This window comes from Syngnathus leptorhynchus, unplaced genomic scaffold, assembly GCF_054491065.1.
Source record: "Syngnathus leptorhynchus isolate UIUO unplaced genomic scaffold, UIUO_Slep HiC_scaffold_26, whole genome shotgun sequence".
NCBI lineage: Eukaryota > Metazoa > Chordata > Actinopteri > Syngnathiformes > Syngnathidae > Syngnathus > Syngnathus leptorhynchus.
The window spans coordinates 10,001-27,500 of NW_028231993.1; positions in this window are offsets into that span (position 1 = coordinate 10,001).

A 17,500-nucleotide genomic window follows, 5' to 3' on the forward strand; every position below is an offset into this window, starting at 1 on the left:
CGGGTGCCGAGTTCACCGGCCCCAAGCGACAACCGGTCACCGAGGCACCCGCCGAAGGCGGGTGCCGAGTTCACTGGCCCCAAGCGACAACCGGTCACCGAGGCACCCGCCGAAGGCGGGTGCCGAGTTCACTGGCCCCAAGCGACAGCTGTCACCGAGGCACCCGCCTCCGGCGGGTGCCGAGTTCACCGGCCCCGAGCACCAGCGGTCAGCCACGGAGGGTGCTGGATCATCCATACTTCCATAGCTCCAGAGCTCCATAGCCCCGGAGCTCCATAGCCCCGGAGCTCCATAGCCCCGGAGCTCCATAGCTCCATAGCCCCGGAGCTCCATAGCCCCGGAGCTCCATAGCTCCATAGCCCCGGAGCTCCATAGCCCCGGAGCTCCATAGCTCCATAGCCCCGGAGCTCCATAGCCCCGGAGCTCCATAGCCCCGGAGCTCCATAGCTCCATAGCCCCGGAGCTCCATAGCCCCGGAGCTCCATAGCTCCATAGCCCCGGAGCTCCATAGCCCCGGAGCTCCATAGCCCCGGAGCTCCATAGCTCCATAGCCCCGGAGCTCCATAGCCCCGGAGCTCCATAGCTCCATAGCCCCGGAGCTCCATAGCCCCGGAGCTCCATAGCTCCATAGCCCCGGAGCTCCATAGCCCCGGAGCTCCATAGCCCCGGAGCTCCATAGCTCCATAGCCCCAGAGCTCCATAGCTCCAGACTTCCATAGCCCCATACTTCCATAGCTCCATAGCTCCATAGCTCCATACTTCCATAGCTCCAGCCGCGGAGGGTGCTGGCTGGTGGCTCCATAGCTCCATACTTCCATACTTGCAGCCACGGAGTTGGCTAAAATTGCACTAAGTGCGAAAGCCCATTCATTTACAACGGCGTGTCCGCCAGGCGGCGACATTTCCCCGTTACCGGTGGCTGCGCGGCGGGTGAGTGACAGAGCTTATCCGAGCGGCTGGAACTCTGCGCCGGCGTGGTCGAGCGTGAGGCCCCGGCCCTTTTAGGTACCAGGCAGCCAAACACTTCCATTGATCCAGCCACGGAGGGTGCTGGCTGGTGGCTCCATAGCACCAGAGCTCCATAGCTCCATAGCACCAGAGCTCCATAGCTCCATAGCACCAGAGCTCCATAGCTCCATAGCACCAGAGCTCCATAGCTCCATAGCACCAGAGCTCCATAGCACCAGAGCTACATAGCTCCATAGCACCAGAGCTCCATAGCTCCATAGCACCAGAGCTCCATAGCTCCATAGCACCAGAGCTCCATAGCTCCATAGCACCAGAGCTCCATAGCTCCATAGCTCCATAGCTCCAGGGCTCCATAGCTCCATAGCTCCAGGGCTCCATAGCTCCAGGGCTCCAGGGCTCCATAGCTCCAGGGCTCCATAGCTCCAGGGCTCCAGGGCTCCATAGCTCCAGGGCTCCATAGCTCCAGGGCTCCAGGGCTCCATAGCTCCATACCTCCAGAGCTCCATACCTCCAGAGCTCCAGAGCTCCATAGCACCAGAGCTCCATGGCTTCAGAGCTCCATAGCACCATAGCTCCATACCTCCAGAGCTCCAGGGCTCCATAGCTCCATAGCTCCATAGCTCCATAGCTCCATACCTCCAGAGCTCCATAGCACCAGAGCTCCAGAGCTCCATAGCTCCAGCCTGGGTGGCTGGTGGCTCCATAGCTCCATACTTCCATAGCTCTAAGTCAGAGAGTTGGCGAAAATTGCACTAAGTGCGAAAGCCCATTCATTTACAACGGCGTGTCCACAAGGCGGCGACATTTCCCCGTTACCGGTGGCTGCGCGGCGGGAGAGTGACAGAGCTCATCCGAGCGGCTGGAACTCTGCGCCGGCGTGGTCGAGCGTGAGGCCTCGGCACTTTGGCCGCCTGGTACCTAAACACTTCCATTGATCCAGCCACGGAGGGTGCTGGCTGGTGGCTCCATACCTCCATAGCTCCATACCTCCAGAGCTCCAGAGCTCCATAGCACCAGAGCTCCATAGCTCCATAGCACCAGAGCTCCATAGCACCAGAGCTCCATAGCTCCATAGCACCAGAGCTCCATAGCTCCATAGCACCAGAGCTCCATAGCTCCATAGCACCAGAGCTCCATAGCACCAGAGCTCCATAGCTCCATAGCACCAGAGCTCCATAGCTCCATAGCACCAGCTCCATAGCTCCATAGCACCAGAGCTCCATAGCTCCATAGCACCAGAGCTCCATAGCTCCATAGCACCAGAGCTCCATAGCTCCATAGCACCAGAGCTCCATAGCTCCATAGCACCAGAGCTCCATAGCTCCATAGCTCCAGGGCTCCATAGCTCCAGGGCTCCAGGGCTCCATAGCTCCAGGGCTCCATAGCTCCAGGGCTCCAGGGCTCCATAGCTCCATACCTCCAGAGCTCCATAGCTCCATACTTCCAGAGCTCCATAGCTCCATAGCACCAGAGCTCCAGAGCTCCATAGCTCCATAGCACCAGAGCTCCATAGCACCAGAGCTCCATAGCTCCAGCCTGGGTGGCTGGTGGCTCCATAGCTCCATACTTCCATAGCTCCAGTCAGAGAGTTGGCGAAAATTGCACTAAGTGCGAAAGCCCATTCATTTACAAGGGCGTGTCCACAAGGCGGCGACATTTCCCCGTTACCGGTGGCTGCGCGGCAGGAGAGTGACAGAGCTTATCCGAGCGGCTGGAACTCTGCGCCGGCGTGGTCGAACGGCTGGCCTCGGTAGTTGAGGTACCAGGGGTGGGCCGGGGAGCTCCAGGCGGGTCTTGTGAGAGAGTGAAGCCGAGCGGCTGGAACTCTGGGCCGGCCTGGTCGAGCGGCTGGCCTCGGTAGTTGAGGTACCAGGGGCGGGCTGGGGAGCTCCAGGCGGGGCTTGTGAGAGAGTGAAGCCGAGCGGCTGGAACTCTGGGCCGGCGTGGTTGAGCCACGGAGGGTGCTGGCTGGTGGCTCCATAGCTCCATAGCTCCATAGCTCCATACTTCCATAGCTCCATACTTCCATAGCTCCAGACTTCCATAGCTCCATAGCTCCATAGCTCCATAGCTCCATAGCTCCATAGCACCAGAGCTCCAGAGCTCCATAGCACCAGAGCTCCAGAGCTCCATAGCTCCATAGCTCCATAGCCCCAGAGCTCCATAGCTCCATAGCTCCATAGCTCCAGAGCTCCATACTTCCATAGCTCCAGAGCTCCAGCCTGTCTGGTGGCTCCATAGCTCCATAGCTCCATACTTGCAGCCACGGAGCTGGCGAAAATTGCACTAAGTGCGAAAGCCCATTCATTTACAACGGCGTGTCCACAAGGCGGCGACATTTCCCCGTTACCGGTGGCTGCTTAGCGGGAGAGTGACAGAGCTTATCCGAGCGGCTGGAACTCTGGGCCGGCCTGGTCGAGCGGCTGGCCTCGGTAGTTGAGGTACCAGGGGCGGGCTGGGGAGCTCCAGGCGGGGCTTGTGAGAGAGTGTAGCCGAGCGGCTGGAACTCTGGGCCGGCGTGGTTGAGCAGCATGCCCGCGGAGGTGGCTCTTCCATAGGCACGGAGGGTGCTGGAGCTCCACACTTCCATAGGCAGGGAGGGTGCTGGAGCTCCACACTTCCATAGGCAGGGAGGGTGCTGGAGCTCCACACTTCCATAGGCAGGGAGGGTGCTGGAGCTCCACACTTCCATAGGCAGGGAGGGTGCTGGAGCTCCACACTTCCATAGGCAGGGAGGGTGCTGGAGCTCCACACTTCCATAGGCAGGGAGGGTGCTGGAGCTCCACACTTCCATAGGCAGGGAGGGTGCTGGAGCTCCACACTTCCATAGGCAGGGAGGGTGCTGGAGCTCCACACTTCCATAGGCAGGGAGGGTGCTGGAGCTCCACACTTCCATAGGCAGGGAGGGTGCTGGAGCTCCACACTTCCATAGGCAGGGAGGGTGCTGGAGCTCCACACTTCCATAGGCAGGGAGGGTGCTGGAGCTCCACACTTCCATAGGCAGGGAGGGTGCTGGAGCTCCACACTTCCATAGGCAGGGAGGGTGCTGGAGCTCCACACTTCCATAGGCAGGGAGGGTGCTGGAGCTCCACACTTCCATAGGCAGGGAGGGTGCTGGAGCTCCACACTTCCATAGGCAGGGAGGGTGCTGGAGCTCCACACTTCCATAGGCAGGGAGGGTGCTGGAGCTCCACACTTCCATAGGCAGGGAGGGTGCTGGAGCTCCACACTTCCATAGGCAGGGAGGGTGCTGGAGCTCCACACTTCCATAGGCAGGGAGGGTGCTGGAGCTCCACACTTCCATAGGCAGGGAGGGTGCTGGAGCTCCACACTTCCATAGGCAGGGAGGGTGCTGGAGCTCCACACTTCCATAGGCAGGGAGGGTGCTGGAGCTCCACACTTCCATAGGCAGGGAGGGTGCTGGAGCTCCACACTTCCATAGGCAGGGAGGGTGCTGGAGCTCCACACTTCCATAGGCAGGGAGGGTGCTGGAGCTCCACACTTCCATAGGCAGGGAGGGTGCTGGAGCTCCACACTTCCATAGGCAGGGAGGGTGCTGGAGCTCCACACTTCCATAGGCAGGGAGGGTGCTGGAGCTCCACACTTCCATAGGCAGGGAGGGTGCTGGAGCTCCACACTTCCATAGGCAGGGAGGGTGCTGGAGCTCCACACTTCCATAGGCAGGGAGGGTGCTGGAGCTCCACACTTCCATAGGCAGGGAGGGTGCTGGAGCTCCACACTTCCATAGGCAGGGAGGGTGCTGGAGCTCCACACTTCCATAGGCAGGGAGGGTGCTGGAGCTCCACACTTCCATAGGCAGGGAGGGTGCTGGAGCTCCACACTTCCATAGGCAGGGAGGGTGCTGGAGCTCCACACTTCCATAGGCAGGGAGGGTGCTGGAGCTCCACACTTCCATAGGCAGGGAGGGTGCTGGAGCTCCACACTTCCATAGGCAGGGAGGGTGCTGGAGCTCCACACTTCCATAGGCAGGGAGGGTGCTGGAGCTCCACACTTCCATAGGCAGGGAGGGTGCTGGAGCTCCACACTTCCATAGGCAGGGAGGGTGCTGGAGCTCCACACTTCCATAGGCAGGGAGGGTGCTGGAGCTCCACACTTCCATAGGCAGGGAGGGTGCTGGAGCTCCACACTTCCATAGGCAGGGAGGGTGCTGGAGCTCCACACTTCCATAGGCAGGGAGGGTGCTGGAGCTCCACACTTCCATAGGCAGGGAGGGTGCTGGAGCTCCACACTTCCATAGGCAGGGAGGGTGCTGGAGCTCCACACTTCCATAGGCAGGGAGGGTGCTGGAGCTCCACACTTCCATAGGCAGGGAGGGTGCTGGAGCTCCACACTTCCATAGGCAGGGAGGGTGCTGGAGCTCCACACTTCCATAGGCAGGGAGGGTGCTGGAGCTCCACACTTCCATAGGCAGGGAGGGTGCTGGAGCTCCACACTTCCATAGGCAGGGAGGGTGCTGGAGCTCCACACTTCCATAGGCAGGGAGGGTGCTGGAGCTCCACACTTCCATAGGCAGGGAGGGTGCTGGAGCTCCACACTTCCATAGGCAGGGAGGGTGCTGGAGCTCCACACTTCCATAGGCAGGGAGGGTGCTGGAGCTCCACACTTCCATAGGCAGGGAGGGTGCTGGAGCTCCACACTTCCATAGGCAGGGAGGGTGCTGGAGCTCCACACTTCCATAGGCAGGGAGGGTGCTGGAGCTCCACACTTCCATAGGCAGGGAGGGTGCTGGAGCTCCACACTTCCATAGGCAGGGAGGGTGCTGGAGCTCCACACTTCCATAGGCAGGGAGGGTGCTGGAGCTCCACACTTCCATAGGCAGGGAGGGTGCTGGAGCTCCACACTTCCATAGGCAGGGAGGGTGCTGGAGCTCCACACTTCCATAGGCAGGGAGGGTGCTGGAGCTCCACACTTCCATAGGCAGGGAGGGTGCTGGAGCTCCACACTTCCATAGGCAGGGAGGGTGCTGGAGCTCCACACTTCCATAGGCAGGGAGGGTGCTGGAGCTCCACACTTCCATAGGCAGGGAGGGTGCTGGAGCTCCACACTTCCATAGGCAGGGAGGGTGCTGGAGCTCCACACTTCCATAGGCAGGGAGGGTGCTGGAGCTCCACACTTCCATAGGCAGGGAGGGTGCTGGAGCTCCACACTTCCATAGGCAGGGAGGGTGCTGGAGCTCCACACTTCCATAGGCAGGGAGGGTGCTGGAGCTCCACACTTCCATAGGCAGGGAGGGTGCTGGAGCTCCACACTTCCATAGGCAGGGAGGGTGCTGGAGCTCCACACTTCCATAGGCAGGGAGGGTGCTGGAGCTCCACACTTCCATAGGCAGGGAGGGTGCTGGAGCTCCACACTTCCATAGGCAGGGAGGGTGCTGGAGCTCCACACTTCCATAGGCAGGGAGGGTGCTGGAGCTCCACACTTCCATAGGCAGGGAGGGTGCTGGAGCTCCACATCCACACTTCCAGCCACTGCATGCTGGCACTTCCACCTTGCTTGCTAAGTCGGCGTGATCTTGCCCAAAAAGTCCCTCCTCACCTCCAGCTGGAAGTGGAAAAAAATCCTCCACCTGCTTGGCCGAGGTTCTGGAAGCCAGCAGCTCGCAGAATGTTGCCAAAGTTTCACTGGAAGGAAAAGAAAAGAGAAGACCGAGTGCGCATTTCACCTACCGCCGAATGTCCACAAGAGGGAAGTGTCACTCCGTCGCAGAATCTGCGCCGACGCACTCGGCACCCTTCGAATTTATGGTGCCGGTGCGGGTGTTCTGGGTGCAAAAAGGCCGCCCAAGTGGTAGAAAAAAATCAGACTTCGTCTCTTAGGTCGAAATTAATGCCAAGTTTTGAAATGCGCTGGCAGGGGTGGACCAGGGCCCGTTACAAGTGCTTAGCCGAGGTCCTGGAAGCCTAACCCGGCGTGATCTTGTGCAAAAAGCCGCTGCTGAGCTCCAGCTGGAAGTGTAAAAAGAACCGGGCTGGATCAAAAAAAGAACCGGGCGGCCCGTTAAAATTGCTTAGCCGAGGTCCTGGAAGCCTAACACGGCGTGTTCTTGTGCAAAAAGCCGCTCCCGAGCTCCAGCTGGAAGTGTAAAAAGAACCAGGCTGGATAAAAAAAAGAACCGGGCTGGATCAAAAAAGAACCGGGCGACCCGTTAAAATTGCTTAGCCGAGGTCCTGGAAGCCTAACACGGCGTGATCTTGTGCAAAAAGCCGCTCCCGAGCTCCAGCTGGAAGTGTGAAAAGAACCGGGCTGGATAAAAAAAAGAACCGGGCTGGATCAAAAAAGAACCGGGCGACCCGTTAAAATTGCTTAGCCGAGGTCCTGGAAGCCTAACCCGGCGTGATCTTGTGCAAATAGCCGCTGCCGAGCTCCAGCTGGAAGTGTGAAAAGAACCGGGCTGGATAAAAAACAAAGAACCGGGCTGGATCAAAAAAGAACCGGGCGACCCGTTAAAATTGCTTAGCCGAGGTCCTGGAAGCCTAACACGGCGTGATCTTGTGCAAAAAGCCGCTCCCGAGCTCCAGCTGGAAGTGTAAAAAGAACCAGGCTGGATAAAAAAAAGAACCGGGCTGGATCAAAAAAGAACCGGGCGACCCGTTAAAATTGCTTAGCCGAGGTCCTGGAAGCCTAACACGGCGTGTTCTTGTGCAAAAAGCCGCTCCCGAGCTCCAGCTGGAAGTGTAAAAAGAACCAGGCTGGATAAAAAAAAAGAACCGGGCTGGATAAAAAAAAGAACCGGGCGACCCGTTAAAATTGCTTAGCCGAGGTCCTGGAAGCCTAACACGGCGTGATCTTGTGCAAAAAGCCGCTCCCGAGCTCCAGCTGGAAGTGTAAAAAGAACCAGGCTGGATAAAAAAAAGAACCGGGCTGGATCAAAAAAGAACCGGGCGACCCGTTAAAATTGCTTAGCCGAGGTCCTGGAAGCCTAACACGGCGTGTTCTTGTGCAAAAAGCCGCTCCCGAGCTCCAGCTGGAAGTGTAAAAAGAACCAGGCTGGATAAAAAAAAAGAACCGGGCTGGATCAAAAAAGAACCGGGCGACCCGTTAAAATTGCTTAGCCGAGGTCCTGGAAGCCTAACACGGCGTGATCTTGTGCAAAAAGCCGCTCCCGAGCTCCAGCTGGAAGTGTAAAAAGAACCAGGCTGGATAAAAAAAAGAACCGGGCTGGATCAAAAAAGAACCGGGCGACCCGTTAAAATTGCTTAGCCGAGGTCCTGGAAGCCTAACACGGCGTGATCTTGTGCAAAAAGCCGCTCCCGAGCTCCAGCTGGAAGTGTAAAAAGAACCAGGCTGGATAAAAAAAAGAACCGGGCTGGATCAAAAAAGAACCGGGCGACCCGTTAAAATTGCTTAGCCGAGGTCCTGGAAGCCTAACACGGCGTGATCTTGTGCAAAAAGCCGCTCCCGAGCTCCAGCTGGAAGTGTAAAAAGAACCAGGCTGGATAAAAAAAGAACCGGGCTGGATAAAAAAAGAACCGGGCGACCCGTTAAAATTGCTTAGCCGAGGTCCTGGAAGCCTAACACGGCGTGTTCTTGTGCAAAAAGCCGCTCCCGAGCTCCAGCTGGAAGTGTAAAAAGAACCAGGCTGGATAAAAAAAAGAACCGGGCTGGATCAAAAAAGAACCGGGCGACCCGTTAAAATTGCTTAGCCGAGGTCCTGGAAGCCTAACACGGCGTGTTCTTGTGCAAAAAGCCGCTCCCGAGCTCCAGCTGGAAGTGTAAAAAGAACCAGGCTGGATAAAAAAAAGAACCGGGCTGGATCAAAAAAGAACCGGGCGACCCGTTAAAATTGCTTAGCCGAGGTCCTGGAAGCCTAACACGGCGTGATCTTGTGCAAAAAGCCGCTCCCGAGCTCCAGCTGGAAGTGTAAAAAGAACCGGGCTGGATAAAAAAAGAACCGGGCTGGATCAAAAAAGAACCGGGCGACCCGTTAAAATTGCTTAGCCGAGGTCCTGGAAGCCTAACCCGGCGTGATCTTGTGCAAAAAGCCGCTCCCGAGCTCCAGCTGGAAGTGTAAAAAGAACCGGGCTGGATAAAAAAAAGAACCGGGCTGGATCAAAAAAGAACCGGGCGACCCGTTAAAATTGCTTCGCCGAGGTCCTGGAAGCCTAACACGGCGTGATCTTGTGCAAAAAGCCGCTCCCGAGCTCCAGCTGGAAGTGTAAAAAGAACCGGGCTGGATAAAAAAAAGAACCGGGCTGGATCAAAAAAGAACCGGGCGACCCGTTAAAATTGCTTAGCCGAGGTCCTGGAAGCCTAACACGGCGTGATCTTGTGCAAAAAGCCGCTCCCGAGCTCCAGCTGGAAGTGTAAAAAGAACCGGGCTGGATAAAAAAAGAACCGGGCTGGATCAAAAAAGAACCGGGCGACCCGTTAAAATTGCTTAGCCGAGGTCCTGGAAGCCTAACACGGCGTGATCTTGTGCAAAAAGCCGCTCCCGAGCTCCAGCTGGAAGTGTAAAAAGAACCGGGCTGGATAAAAAAAAGAACCGGGCTGGTTCAAAAAAGAACCGGGCAACCCGTTAAAATTGCTTCGCCGAGGTCCTGGAAGCCTAACCCGGCGTGATCTTGCCCGAAATTCGGCCTCTATACTTCCATTTTAGGTACCAGGCGCTCATAGTGTGTTGGTCCCACTAGTCAGTGTACTGGTCCCACTCGCTAGTGTACTGGTCCCCCTAGTCAGTGTACTCATCCAGTTACCCCCCGTTTTCCAAAACACCATCGGCACGTATAAGGGGGGGACTCCTGAGAGAGATGAGGTATATGGCAGCGCAACACCAATCCGCTCCGCGCTGGTTCCCATGTCGGCTACGGATGAATAAAACCAGCCTGTCCCCCCTGGAGCTCACGAGACACGGAATTTTTTCTAAGTGCCAACGGCTCTTCCGAGCAAACGTGTCCGCTCCGGCTGGTTCCCCCGTCGGCCTCGAATGACGAAAAATGCCGGTCTCCGCCCGGAACTCATGACAAACGAAAAATTTTCTAAGTGCCAACGGCACTAGCGAGCGAATGTGTCCGCTCGGCGCTGGTTCCCGGGTCGAACCCGGAAGACGAAAAACGCCGCTCTCCGCCCGGAGCTCATGACAAACGAAAAATTTTCTAAGTGCCAACGGCACTAGCGAGCGAATGTGTCCGCTCGGCGCTGGTTCCCGGGTCGAACCCGGAAGACGAAAAACGCCGCTCTCCGCCCGGAGCTCATGACAAACGAAAAATTTTCTAAGTGCCAACGGCACTAGCGAGCGAATGTGTCCGCTCGGCGCTGGTTCCCGGGTCGAACCCGGAAGACGAAAAACGCCGCTCTCCGCCCGGAGCTCATGACAAACGAAAAATTTTCTAAGTGCCAACGGCACTAGCGAGCGAATGTGTCCGCTCGGCGCTGGTTCCCGGGTCGAACCCGGAAGACGAAAAACGCCGCTCTCCGCCCGGAGCTCATGACAAACGAAAAATTTTCTAAGTGCCAACGGCACTAGCGAGCGAATGTGTCCGCTCGGCGCTGGTTCCCGGGTCGAACCCGGAAGACGAAAAACGCCGCTCTCCGCCCGGAGCTCATGACAAACGAAAAATTTTCTAAGTGCCAACGGCACTAGCGAGCGAATGTGTCCGCTCGGCGCTGGTTCCCGGGTCGAACCCGGAAGACGAAAAACGCCGCTCTCCGCCCGGAGCTCATGACAAACGAAAAATTTTCTAAGTGCCAACGGCACTAGCGAGCGAATGTGTCCGCTCGGCGCTGGTTCCCGGGTCGAACCCGGAAGACGAAAAACGCCGGTCTCCGCCCGGAGCTCATGACAAACGAAAAATTTTCTAAGTGCCAACGGCACTAGCGAGCGAATGTGTCCGCTCGGCGCTGGTTCCCGGGTCGAACCCGGAAGACGAAAAACGCCGCTCTCCGCCCGGAGCTCATGACAAACGAAAAATTTTCTAAGTGCCAACGGCACTAGCGAGCGAATGTGTCCGCTCGGCGCTGGTTCCCGGGTCGAACCCGGAAGACGAAAAACGCCGGTCTCCGCCCGGAGCTCATGACAAACGAAAAATTTTCTAAGTGCCAACGGCACTTGCGAGCGAATGTGTCCGCTCGGCGCTGGTTCCCGGGTCGAACCCGGAAGACGAAAAACGCCGGTCTCCGCCCGGAGCTCATGACAAACGAAAAATTTTCTAAGTGCCAACGGCACTAGCGAGCGAATGTGTCCGCTCGGCGCTGGTTCCCGGGTCGAACCCGGAAGACGAAAAACGCCGGTCCTCGCCCGGAGCTCATGACAAACGAAAAATTTTCTAAGTGCCAACGGCACTAGCGAGCGAATGTGTCCGCTCGGCGCTGGTTCCCGGGTCGAACCCGGAAGACGAAAAACGCCGGTCCTCGCCTGGAGGTCCCAGCAAAATCAGCGAAAAAACGACTAAGTGTCAACTTTCAAAAAAACGACTAAGTGTCAACTTTCGAAAAAACGGCTAAGTGTCGACTTTCGAAAAAACGGCTAAGTGTCGCCTTTCGAAAAAACGACTAAGTGTCGCCTCTCTGAAAAAACGACTAAGTGCCCACGGCTCTGCGGGGCTTGTGAGTCCGCCCCGCGCCGGTTCGGCGGTCGGCCTCAAAAAGCGAAAAATCAGCCTCTTTCCCTGGAGCTCACCAAAAATTTGACGAAATTTTTCTAAGTTCTCCTCGAGGTACCAGGGGGTGAGGTACCCGGGCTAAGGTGCAGTACCTTTTTTGGTCTTCAGGTGCGCCAGAGTACAATGAAATGGTCCCAGTAGTCAGTGTACTCATCGACTTTCCCCCCGTTTTCCAAAGCACCTCGTTTACGAGTATGGAGGAGATGGTGCTGGTCTCCCCACGGCGTCGGACACGCCGTCCTCGACAGCACAAGGTCGGATAGAAGACCTGGAAAGCGCCGTGGCACGCGCTGGAGGTGGGCACTTTGGCGAAAAAACGACTAAGTGTCAACTTTCGAAAAAACGACTAAGTGTCAACTTTCGAAAAAACGGCTAAGTGTCAACTTTCGAAAAAACGACTAAGTGTCACCTCTCTGAAAAAATGGCAAAGTGTCGCCTCTCTGAAAATTTTCTAAGTGCCCACGGCTCTGCGGGCTCGTGCATCCGAGCCGCGCCGGTTCTGCAACCGGCCTAGAATGACGAAAAATAACGGTCTCCTCCTGGAGCTCACAGCCAATTGTGGCGAAAAAGTGGCAAAGTGCCCACGGCTCTGCGGGCTCGTGCATCCGACCCGCGCCGGTTCTGCAGCCGGCCTAGAATGACGAAAAATAACGGTCTCCTCCTGGAGCTCACAGCCAACTTGGCAAAAAGTTTCTAAGTGCCCACGGCCCTGCCGAGCTTTGGCGTCCGCCCAGCGCCGGTTCCGCAGTCGGCCTCCAATGACGAAAAATAACGGTCTCCTCCTGGAGCTCACAGCCAACTTGGCAAAAAGTTTCTAAGTGCCCACGGCCCTGCCGAGCTTTGGCGTCCGCCCAGCGCCGGTTCCGCAGTCGGCCTCGAATGACGAAAAATAACGGTCTCCTCCTGGAGCTCACAGCCAACTTGGCAAAAAGTTTCTAAGTGCCCACGGCCCTGCCGAGCTTTGGCGTCCGCCCAGCGCCGGTTCCGCAGTCGGCCTCGAATGACGAAAAATAACGGTCTCCTCCTGGAGCTCACAGCCAACTTGGCAAAAAGTTTCTAAGTGCCCACGGCCCTGCCGAGCTTTGGCGTCCGCCCAGCGCCGGTTCCGCAGTCGGCCTCGAATGACGAAAAATAACGGTCTCCTCCTGGAGCTCACAGCCAACTTGGCAAAAAGTTTCTAAGTGCCCACGGCCCTGCCGAGCTTTGGCGTCCGCCCAGCGCCGGTTCCGCAGTCGGCCTCGAATGACGAAAAATAACGGTCTCCTCCTGGAGCTCACAGCCAACTTGGCAAAAAGTTTCTAAGTGTCACATCTCTGAAAAAACGGCTAAGTGTCGACTTTCGAAAAAACGGCAAAGTGTCACATCTCTGAAAAAACGGCTAAGTGTCGACTTTCGAAAAAACGGCTAAGTGTCGCCTTTCGAAAAAACGGCTAAGTGTCGCCTCTCTGAAAAAACGGCAAAGTGTCAACTTTCGAAAAAACGACAGAGTGTCGCCTCTCTGAAAAAACGACTAAGTGTCGACTCTGAGAAAATGGCAAAGTGCCCACGGCTCTGCGGGCTCGTGCATCCGACCCGCGCCGGTTCCCCAGCCGGCCTGAAATAAGGCAAAACCAGCCTCTCCGCCTGGAGCTCAGAGCCAACTTGGCGAATATTTTCTAAGTGCCCACGGCTCTGCGTGGCTACGGCGTCTGCCCAGCGCCGGTTCCTGGGTCGAACCCCGAGGACGAGGAATGCCGGTCTCCGCCTGGAGGTCCCAGCTTAATCGGCGAAAATTTTCTAAGTGCCCACGGCTCTGCCGGGCTCGTGCATCCGACCCGCGCCGGTTCCCCAGCCGGCCTGAAATAAGGCAAAACCAGGCTCTCCCCCTGGAGCTCAGAGCCAATTGTGGCGAAAAAACGACTAAGTGTCAACTTTCGAAAAAACGACTAAGTGTCAACTTTCCAAAAAAACGGCTAAGTGTCGACTTTCGAAAAAACGGCTAAGTGTCAACTTTCGAAAAAACGACTAAGTGTCGCCTCTGAAAAAACGACTAAGTGTCGCCTCTCTGAAAAAACGACTAAGTGCCCACGGCTCTGCGGGGCTTGTGAGTCCGCCCCGCGCCGGTTCGGCGGTCGGCCTCAAAAAGCGAAAAATCAGCCTCTCTCCCTGGAGCTCACCAAAAATTTGTCGAAATTTTTCTAAGTTCTCCTCGAGGTACCAGGGGGTGAGGTACCCGGGCTAAGGTGCAGTACCTTTTTTGGTCTTCAGGTGCGCCAGAGTACAATGAAATGGTCCCAGTAGTCAGTGTACTCATCGACTTTCCCCCCGTTTTCCAAAGCACCCCGTTTACGAGTATGGAGGAGATGGTGCTGGTCTCCCCACGGCGTCGGACACGCCGTCCTCGACAGCACAAGGTCGGATAGAAGACCTGAAAAGCGCCGTGGCACGCGCTGGAGGTGTCACTGTGGCGAAAAAGTGACTAAGTGTCAACTTTCGAAAAAACGGCTAAGTGTCAACTTTCGAAAAAACGGCTAAGTGTCAACTTTCGAAAAAACGGCTAAGTGTCAACTTTCGAAAAAACGACTAAGTGTCGCCTCTCTGAAAAAACGGCAAAGTGTCAACTTTCGAAAAAACGACTAAGTGTCAACTTTCGAAAAAACGACTAAGTGTCACCTCTCTGAAAAAATGGCAAAGTGTCAACTGCGAATGTGGTGGTGCATGGAAGGAAGTGGAGGACGGCCGCCTCCTTAAACACAGGCCGAAGAGGAGCGTCAGGGCCGGCTCCTTAAACACGGACCGAGTGTCGCCCTTAACACAGACCAAGCGGAGGACGGCCGCCTCCCTAAATACAGGCCGAACCGGAGCGCGAGGGCCGCTCCTTAAACACGGACCGAGTGTCGCCCTTAACACAGACCAAGGGGAGGACGGCCGCCTCCTTAAACACAGGCCGGAGAGGAGCGTCAGGGCCAGGCTCCTCAAACATGGACCGAGTGTCGCCCTTAACACAGACCAAGGGGAGGACGGCCGCCTCCTTAAACACAGGCCGGAGAGGAGCGTCAGGGCCAGGCTCCTCAAACATGGACCGAGTGTCGCCCTTAACACAGACCAAGGGGAGGACGGCCGCCTCCTTAAACACAGGCCGGAGAGGAGCGTCAGGGCCAGGCTCCTCAAACATGGACCGAGTGTCGCCCTTAACACAGACCAAGGGGAGGACGGCCGCCTCCTTAAACACAGGCCGGAGAGGAGCGTCAGGGCCAGGCTCCTCAAACATGGACCGAGTGTCGCCCTTAACACGGACCAAGGGGAGGACGGCCGCCTCCTTAAACACAGGCCGGAGAGGAGCGTCAGGGCCAGGCTCCTCAAACATGGACCGAGTGTCGCCCTTAACACGGACCAAGGGGAGGACGGCCGCCTCCTTAAACACAGGCCGGAGAGGAGCGTCAGGGCCAGGCTCCTCAAACATGGACCGAGTGTCGCCCTTAACACAGACCAAGGGGAGGACGGCCGCCTCCTTAAACACAGGCCGGAGAGGAGCGTCAGGGCCAGGCTCCTCAAACATGGACCGAGTGTCGCCCTTAACACGGACCAAGGGGAGGACGGCCGCCTCCTTAAACACAGGCCGGAGAGGAGCGTCAGGGCCAGGCTCCTCAAACATGGACCGAGTGTCGCCCTTAACACGGACCAAGGGGAGGACGGCCGCCTCCTTAAACACAGGCCGGAGAGGAGCGTCAGGGCCAGGCTCCTCAAACATGGACCGAGTGTCGCCCTTAACACGGACCAAGGGGAGGACGGCCGCCTCCTTAAACACAGGCCGGAGAGGAGCGTCAGGGCCAGGCTCCTCAAACATGGACAGAGTGTCGCCCTTAACACAGACCAAGCGGAGGACGGCCGCCTCCCTAAATACAGGCCGAACCGGAGCGCGAGTGTCGCTCCTTAAACACGGACCGAGTGGAGGACGGCCGCCTCCTTAAACACAGGCCGAACAAAATGACACAAAGTGTCAACTGCGAATGTTGTCCATCCAAGGAAGGAGCGTGATGCCCGGCCGGCTCCTTAAACACAGGCCGAGAGTCGCCCCGGACGGTCCGCCTCGCGGCGCCCGTCTGCTCGGATAAAATGACACAAAGTGTCAACTACGAATGTTGTCCATCCAAGGAGGGAGCGTGATGCCCGGCCGGCTCCGAAAACACAGGCCGAGAGTCGCCCCGGACGGTCCGCCTCGCGGCGCCCGTCTGCTCGGATAAAATGACACAAAGTGTCAACTGCGAATGTTGTCCATCCAAGGAAGGAGCGTGATGCCCGGCCGGCTCCTTAAACACAGGCCGAGAGTCGCCCCGGACGGTCCGCCTCGCGGCGCCCGCCCGCTCGGATAAAATGACACAAAGTGTCAACTACGAATGTTGTCCATCCAAGGAAGGAGCGTGATGCCCGGCCGGCTCCTTAAACACAGGCCGAGAGTCGCCCCGGATGGTCGCCTCGCGGCGCCCGTCTGCTCGGATAAAATGACACAAAGTGTCAACTACGAATGTTGTCCATCCAAGGAGGGAGCGTGATGCCCGGCCGGCTCCGAAAACACAGGCCGAGAGTCGCCCCGGACGGTCCGCCTCGCGGCGCCCGTCTGCTCGGATAAAATGACACAAAGTGTCAACTGCGAATGTTGTCCATCCAAGGAAGGAGCGTGATGCCCGGCCGGCTCCTTAAACACAGGCCGAGAGTCGCCCCGGACGGTCCGCCTCGCGGCGCCCGCCCGCTCGGATAAAATGACACAAAGTGTCAACTACGAATGTTGTCCATCCAAGGAGGGAGCGTGAGGCCCGGCCGGCTCCGAAAACACAGGCCGAGAGTCGCCCCGGACGGTCCGCCTCTCGAGGCGCCCGCCCGCTCGGATAAAATGACACAAAGTGTCAACTACGAATGTTGTCCATCCAAGGAGGGAGCGTGATGCCCGGCCGGCTCCGAAAACACAGGCCGAGAGTCGCCCCGGACGGTCCGCCTCGCGGCGCCCGTCTGCTCGGATAAAATGACACAAAGTGTCAACTACGAATGTTGTCCATCCAAGGAGGGAGCGTGAGGCCCGGCCGGCTCCGAAAACACAGGCCGAGAGTCGCCCCGGACGGTCCGCCTCTCGAGGCGCCCGCCCGCTCGGATAAAATGACACAAAGTGTCAACTACGAATGTTGTCCATCCAAGGAGGGAGCGTGATGCCCGGCCGGCTCCGAAAACACAGGCCGAGAGTCGCCCCGGACGGTCCGCCTCGCGGCGCCCGCCCGCTCGGATAAAATGACACAAAGTGTCAACTACGAATGTTGTCCATCCAAGGAGGGAGCGTGAGGCCCGGCCGGCTCCGAAAACACAGGCCGAGAGTCGCCCCGGACGGTCCGCCTCTCGAGGCGCCCGCCCGCTCGGATAAAATGACACAAAGTGTCAACTACGAATGTTGTCCATCCAAGGAGGGAGCGTGATGCCCGGCCGGCTCCGAAAACACAGGCCGAGATTCGACCCCGGACGGGCCGTCTTCTCCCGGCGCCCGCCCGCGTACGCCCCCCATCCCCGGTCGCCCGTCTGCTCCCGGCGGGCCTCCGAGTACCCCCTCACCCAACTGACCGACTGGCACTCATGACCCGCCTTGGTAGGGCCTCCATCGGCCTCGGCTCGTCCGACGTCGGGTGGACGGTTCCTACCCACTGCGGGTCGCACTCTAGCGCCCCGGCCGCCGCGTGAGCGTGCGCTCCCCGCGCCGCCCCGCAGGCCCCGGCGCGACCGTACTGCGGCGAGACCGAGACGACCCGGTTTGGCATCCATCCCACCTAGCCACGATCCACGGAGGCCGAGCGAGCGGCTGAGTGTCGGGCGCCGCGCGTGCGAGCGTCCGCCGGCCGCGCCGGTCCTTCCGCGAATGTCGTTTCTCAAACCCTCCGGCTTGATAGCGGCGG